Source organism: Thalassophryne amazonica, chromosome 21, assembly GCF_902500255.1.
Source record: "Thalassophryne amazonica chromosome 21, fThaAma1.1, whole genome shotgun sequence".
In the NCBI taxonomy this organism is placed as follows: domain Eukaryota; kingdom Metazoa; phylum Chordata; class Actinopteri; order Batrachoidiformes; family Batrachoididae; genus Thalassophryne; species Thalassophryne amazonica.
The window spans coordinates 34186462-34194211 of NC_047123.1; positions in this window are offsets into that span (position 1 = coordinate 34186462).

The window sequence follows — 7750 nt, forward strand, 5'->3', positions numbered from 1 at the left end:
GTGGAGAAATAGATGGTTGACTCTTTATGAATCAATGCTTTTTAAGAAAAAGAATTTAGCCTGCAGACGGGTGGCTGATTGACGCAGCTATTCTTACACTGTCACGTGTCAGCACCTTTCACATAAAATATTATACAGAGGCACATTCGGTCTGTTCACATCCCCTTCCAGTGTCCCTTTCTGTGATTTACCTTCCTCTCCTCCTTTTTCTGTTCTCTATCTCTACCCCCCTCCCCCTGTGTGTCTCTTCACTCCCCTCACCCTGGCTTCCTCCCTGCCACCTCGAAGGCAGTGAGGTTTTTACTGCTGCAGCCTTCAACTCCCCAAGCTAGGCGGCACGGGCCCCTCCTGCTGCAGCCTTCACCCACTTTGTCTCAATTCGGATGATGGACTGCTTCACGTTTAGTGCACATAAACAATGACAAATGTATGTGTGTTGTCTTTAATTCTGATGTGTGCCATTATTACGGTAAACAAGTAATATTGGATTAATTGCTGTATCTTGTCTGAGGTAATTGGAGTGTAAACGTAATTTCGTTGTTGCACTCGTGTAATGACAATAACAATAAATCTCATATCAATTTCAGCTAAATGCCTCGTATTGTTTTTATGGATCTGGAGATCTGTGGATAATATATTTGTTTCAGGTTTCTGAAGTGGCACAAAATCGTGTATAACACCTTTAACTTTGTATGATGACAGGGCAGTTTTTGGCTCAGTGTCTTGTTCAAGGACGCGTTGTTTGATGTGTCGTTCTGCCCACCGAGCTTTAGTCTGTCCCAATCACAGTGAGACTTTGAAATACGATTATGTTTGAAAACAGTAATAGGTTGAACTCTGTCACTGCAGGTTCCTGAATCGTGTGTGTGTGTGTGTGTGTGTGTGTGTGTGTGTGTGTGTGTGTGTGTGTGAATAATAATTTCCTTCATACGGTGCATATCTGCGTCTCCTGAATAATTGAGCGTGTTTGTACACTGTAATAGATGCTTGTCTGTACAGTCTCATTTGAATTTATGGCTACGGTTTCACTTTTCCATTATATATTAAAATGTAATTCATGATATGCGTCCACCAGGACGTGTTTCAGATTCCAAGAGTGGTGATTGGTTTTCTCTTTTTTTTTTTTTTATGTCCTTGCCCCATCTCCATCCTCGGCGCCTTTGCTAGCACCACTGCATTATGTTGCATCATGTTGCCTCTGCAGGACTGGCCCCCTTCACTCCCTTTCCCCTTCTCTTGCACTGTCCCCTTTGCTTTGCCACATCACTTCCACCCCAAATCTCAAGTCTGGTGCCAATCTGCAGCACTTGGCAGTGAGCTGTTATGCATAAGAGGCAGGACTGAGCAGGGCGTGCTTTAGTGTCTGCAGCAGTGTTGTGTGGAGTTTAGACAGCTATGTGCACCATGGGTATTGTCAGGGAAAATGCACTGAGCCAAGGAAAGATTACGCTGCAGTAAAAAAAAAAAAAAAAGGAAAAAAGAAGGGGAAATACATCAGAGGGAGGAAATCCCTAGCAGGATCCCAGCTCAGCGGTTTCTCTCTTCCTCCTCCTCGAGTTGCCCTCCTCCTCTTTCCATCCTTCTGAAGGATTTGTCTTCTCCCCCTGGTTTTGTATCTTTGTCCTCTTTTTCTCTGCGTCACTTCCATACCTCTTTGGGTTTCTCTCTCTCTCTCTCTTCCCTCTGGTTTTCTTGCACAGTCTGACAGTTTATCCCCTTTGGAAGAGCTGCCAATGCTGCCACATCCAATCTGCTCCCCATAAAATCTACTGCTGTATCTCAGATTGCTACATATTAAATTTAATACAAGACAAAGATGATCTGAGTAAATATCAGTACAGAATATTTTTATAGAAGGTAAACAGTTGTGCATCCTTCATGTCACCTGTACGCAAAAGTAATTCATCAACCAATGAAGCGGATATGATGGATTAATTATAAATAAGGTTGAGGTAAACTCTGCACAACCCGTCTACCAGCCCTGTTGAACCTAAACATTTTGTGGAACTGATTCAGTAAGTTGCAGGAGACCAAAGGGTGTGATGGACTGATCTGGACAGATCAAAAATAATCAGTGGATCATCTCAGACTCAACAACTCATCCAATACAGCTAATTAACTCTCAAGTGTTGCTCAGCCATTCAGGAGCACCAGTAATCTGGTTGCCATGTAAACATGAGGGGCAGGTGCTGTACAGAAGCAGGATCCTGCTAGAACATCAAACCTCATCAGCTTGTCCTGCTTTGGCATGTTTTAGTTCAAACAGGTGGAAGCATAAACTCTGATGGAAATCGTCAGATAAAAAAGCTGCTCTCCATCTCCTGAGATGATAAATTCTGTTAAATGTGTTAAAAAACAGAAGCAGCAAAACAGTTTTCCTCGGTCCATGTTGGGAAACGACTTTGTGAGCATATTTTGTGTTTTTGCATGTGTCTGCATTCGTTGTGCAATCAGACGCGTCGTGGCAGCGCCGGCAGGCCTTGCGTGCGCTACATGTGCTCTCACCATCACATTAACACTGTCTGTCATCCCCGCTGCCGCCTGAACGTGACATCTGAAGAGGAGCGTCCGCGAGGCCGTGAACTACACGTGTGACACGCTGTCTCTATTGTGCTGATGATAATGGTGGCTGTTTTGTAGATGAGCACGGTTTGTGCAGGCGGGGGCCCCTGGAACACATGGGTCCATGGGTGCTGGTGCCTGCACCTCAGGGGCTCGGTGTTGATGAACAGGTCTCACAGCCTGTGGGCAGAAGTACTCGGCTGCACTCCTGAAGCTCAGCGGGGAGCCGGCTGTTCTGTCAGCATGTTATTAAAGGACCGTTCCTATCGCCTGCTGACTTTTTCATTAGCAGGAATCTTATATCATCACCCGTGAATATTGCATGAGGTTCAGGGAGGCTTGGTTGTCGTGACGCCGCCGTAATATTTCACGATGGATGAGTCTGTGCTTCTGGATAAATAAAAGGGGGTTCTGACGGCGAGGAGGAAACGCGGTGACTGTGACACTGGCTCCCCTAAAAGGGAGGAGGGAGGAGAAGGACGACGAGTGGTGGAGTCTATAAAAATGAAAAAGCACTGTAAGACAAATGGAGCAGGCAAAGAGAGGGGGAGGGAAAGTAAATGAGGAGGGAGGACTGGAGATGGAGAGAGTGACGGTGAGCAAAAAAAAAGATGCAATTAGAGGCTGAGGGGAAGAGTTAGGGTGAAGTCCACGTGCACTGAGTAATTGAAGAGACACCGAGATTGATTTAGAGATTAGCTTAGCCGTGTTTGCGCGGAGCGAGGCGCGGTACGTGCTGCATTGCAGAGTACGAGGAAGCGGGAAGAGCTAAAACCCCCTGCAGAGCTTTGCTCCACCACCTCTGTAGTCATCATTAGCGCAACGCAGTGAAAACGACTCTCCGCAGACTATAATATGCAGCGATGCTGCAAAAACATGGTGGCGAATCCATATAAACTGATTACTGGAGCTGTCTGCGTTTACGGCGTGAATCAAACTTGGGCCAAAGAATGCCAACCTCTTCCCAGGCCTAACAGTCCGGATTTAACAGGAAAACTACATCCTGATGTTGCTTCCGTATATACACACACATCTCACGTACACTAGGGATACAACTTTTTTGTAACCCCATAGTCCTGTATCATATTCTGATGAGCTTTTGAAAATTGATGCTTTTTTGTCGTATTTGATCAACAATGTTCACCCATGACTAACTTTGAAATTTTTATACTCTGTTGCATTTGGGTGGATTTACGTAAACTAGAACCCTGGTTGACTAATACACAGAAAAGGGAAAAAGCAGGATGACTCTGCAATACAAAATAATCACCACTGAAGTCTTACAAATGCTAATTTATTGAAAGCCAAGAGTGCGATGCAACCTCACCCATAGTATTCAAACGCGTTTGCATAAAAGTACAAACATGGTTTCATGGGTGAACAGTTTTAAGGATGGCTTTTAGTTGCTTATGCATAAAAGCTTATCTACGGGTGATTCTTTAACTACGGGCACTATTGGCCTTGTAAATGTAATTTCCACCACACCATTGCCTTACAATATAAAGCGTCTTGGGGCAACTGTTGTGATTTGGCGCTATATATATGTGCTCTGATGTCACTGTTTATCTCCATAGAAACTACCCAAACAATCTTTCATACAAACTGTTTAGGGACATTACAGTGTTGTGGTGGAAATTACGGCAATAGTGTGGGACAACTACATTGTGTTTAAAAAAAAATCACAACAGTTGTATGACATTGAATACCCCAGTTATGTTTTGATTATTTTACTGATATTTTATTCAGAGATATTTTAAAACATTAGATAAAAACGTTTCTTTACCATTCATTTTTATCATTGAAGATCAAAAGTCTGGGTGTGGGACAAGCACAAAACGGCAATATTTGCATATAATGATGCTGAAAAAAGTTGAAAAAGTCATCATAGACTACTAGAACAAATTTCTTAACACACTTTCATTGTAAAGATAACTATAAAAGTGTGAAATTTCCCCTTTTTTCTGTTTTTCATACAATATGAGCAAAGGACATAATAAGTGCCCGTAGTCTAATAATCACCCCTACGTATGATCCAGGAAATTGTTTTAGAGGGAAAAAAAATGAGAAAGTTGTATCCCTAGCATACATGCATACACCTGCGGCACATATGTCGTGGCTCCACCTCATACCAGTGCTTGTTCTTTCCATTGGCGCTGACACGTGATACCTGTGCCCGGTCAGTCCTTCTCGCGTTACTGCCTCTGCAGTGTGCTGCTTCATTTACATGTGAATTATTGATGTTCTTAATTTAACCCTCCAGCCGCTCAGGTGTCTTGTCGTCTCCTGAGGGGAGGGCTGGCGTTTTGCAGGGAAACTGCTACCTCGCCGATGTAACCACGCCCTCTGTGTGCTGGGATTGGCTGACTGGTTCATGCATGGGGTTTGGTGAGCGCTGAAGTGAGGTTGTGTGTCTGTTAGCATAAGGGTGTGAGTACGTTGTTGCTTTTAAGTGCAACAGTTGTCCATGGTAAGTGGGCATGGTTTCAGGAGGCTTTTTCATCGATCTGAGGCAGCATCCTGAATTTGGAGAAAAGTCAACGTTGTTTGGGATCTGCTTGTTCGGTCATTGGCAGAAGAACTCAAAAAATAATGTACCTGTTTTCACAAACTTGGTAATACGATTTGGTCCAACCTGGAATACAAACCCCAAAGTTATGGGTTAGACCTGAAATAGTAATTTCGTTTCTACCCATTGAAAAGAAGAAATATCCACAACATACTTTTTCTTTCATCGTAACGTGTAGTGCTTTCTCACAAACCTGAAAAACTAAAGCCCCATTCTGACTTGGACTAAAATGCATCCCAGGAGGTCAGTCTGAGACCCGACAAACTGGGGTCTGAAGAATGAATGTTAGCTAGCCTGCAACAGTTGGATGTTGTAACTCACTGTTTTTGAGCCACGTAACAAAACAGCCATAGTACAACCACGCCGCTTCTGGCAAACCTCCCAGTGATGTCACAACACATACTGGAACATCATGGGCTCCATGGGGAATGCAAGGCCTTACCAAATGGTAAATGCACTGCATTTATATAGAGCTTTACAATAATGCCTCACATTGACCCCGATATCAGGGTGCTGCCATACAAGGCGCTCAATACACACCAGGAGCAACTAGGGGATTAAGGACGTTGCCCAAGGGCCCTTACTGATTTTCTGGTGAGGCTGGGATTTGAACCGAGGATCCTCTTGTCTCAAGCCCAATGCTTAACCACTAGACCATCACCAAAGTATGACGAAGTGCAATGGTGGAATTTCCCCGTTCATCAGACCTCCGAGGTATAGACAAGGTTTCATACAGTGACCTTCTGGGATGTATATCTGTCATATTAAGAATGGGGAACTCTGGGATTTTAGAACCTAGACTGTTGCATTTTGGGATCATCTTTTTGTTCGGGACAAAAATGAAATGAAATAGTATTGATTTGGAATGCAAATACCGTCACAGGCTAACTGGCTGATTAATGTAATGACGAAAAACAATCTGAAAACACTCTGTAAACCGCTTATTGTAATCACCGAAATGTCATTAGGAGTGTCTAGTGACAGAGAGGTTCCCTGTGCAGGTAAACTCACGGATATTTACATCAATAAATAAACTTTTTAAAACATCAGATTACACAGTTAGCCACTTACTGAGGCCGCTGTGGTCTTGCTGAGACTTGACCAAGTCAATGGTCAGTTTGTTGTATGTTCACTGGGACCTGTCTAGCCCCTAGGACATGTCCGGGTTGTCTGTTTTGAGTGTGTTAACCTTGAAAGACTCCTTGAATGGGGTCAGTGGTCAAGTTTGATTGATGACCTCTTGATCCACTTCGGAGGTCATAGGTTAACCAGGGTTGTCTGCTGAATGGTGTATCTTTTAACATTGTTAGCTGGGGCAGGTTATGCATTTTAACTCTGCAAGTAGCATTTTTCGTATCATCCTGATCAATAATGGCCTTTCATTCTCTGTCCAGAATGAAAGGCCATTATTTGAATATTATGCCGTTATCCAACACATTCTGTCAGCCGAATTGATTACGGAGGCTTGTAGTTATCGATTATATTGCTTAAAGAATTTTAGAGGAAGCGGTGAGTGTAAAAAATCAAAAGATGTGTGCTGTTGGAAAAATATGCAGAGTCCGACTATCATTGTTACGATAATGCTAACTGTAGCTTGTAGCGTTTAAAATGGCTTGGTGACTTTAAATCTGTGCATTTTCTCTAAGCTTGCATTTTAGCCACGCCTGTGGGATATTTACTGTTTTCAGCTTTGTGCCATCATCCATCAGTATCACCACGTGCTACGGCTTACTCATGACAATCACAGATCGATTTGTTGCATTTGTCAATATTTTTTCAAACTAGAAGTCCACAGCAGTAGACACTCGTCTTGGTTTCTCACGGTGTGGCGACGTACTTATCTATTTCCTTGTCCTGTTTTCCTTATTAATGCTGGCAAAGATCTTTTCACGGCAGCCAAATTACAGCACATCTGCTGAACTAATGAGTGAACGAGGAGTACAGAGAATGGTCTCTGTATTTCCCTTTGACAAAAAAAGCAACGCCTCCACCTCTCTGTGAAAATGCCTCTCTGAATGCCTGAAGCAGTCAGATTTAAGTGGCGAGCTCGCCGTTAGCTCGCTACCACGTAACCTTGGTATTTTTGTATGTCTCTTTTCCAAATATGGTCAAGTTGCAGCCCAAATGCAGTAAAGCAGCACAGGACATTTTGCACATTTAGGTGCTGTTGGAATACCAGCAGACGTGTGTGTGTGTGTGTCACGTCCCCACAGCGCAGGCGACGGTACGGTTGTGGCCTGGTTTGCCTTACTAGGACAAGCCAACACGGAGTCATCAGCAGAAGCGTACTCCCACTTGTCTTCAAAAACCTCGACATCCCAGTTACAGCATGCTCCTGTTGCCTAGCAACCAGCTGGGTCTTGAGAGGGAAGAGAGGCGTCATGGATGTGTATGTATATCCACGGCTGGCCGAGAACAAACACCCTCCCCTGTGACTGGTTCACTCTCTCTGTAATGGAACCAAGTGCACCGAATGACTCTGCTCAACTACTGGCAATGCTTATTTATTTTTGACACATTTATTGCTGCGTAAACAATACACAGACTTGTTAATGCTGTTTACACAAATAACTTACATCAGGCGGCTCACAATGGTAGTGTGTCTTGTTATATAACCCTCAT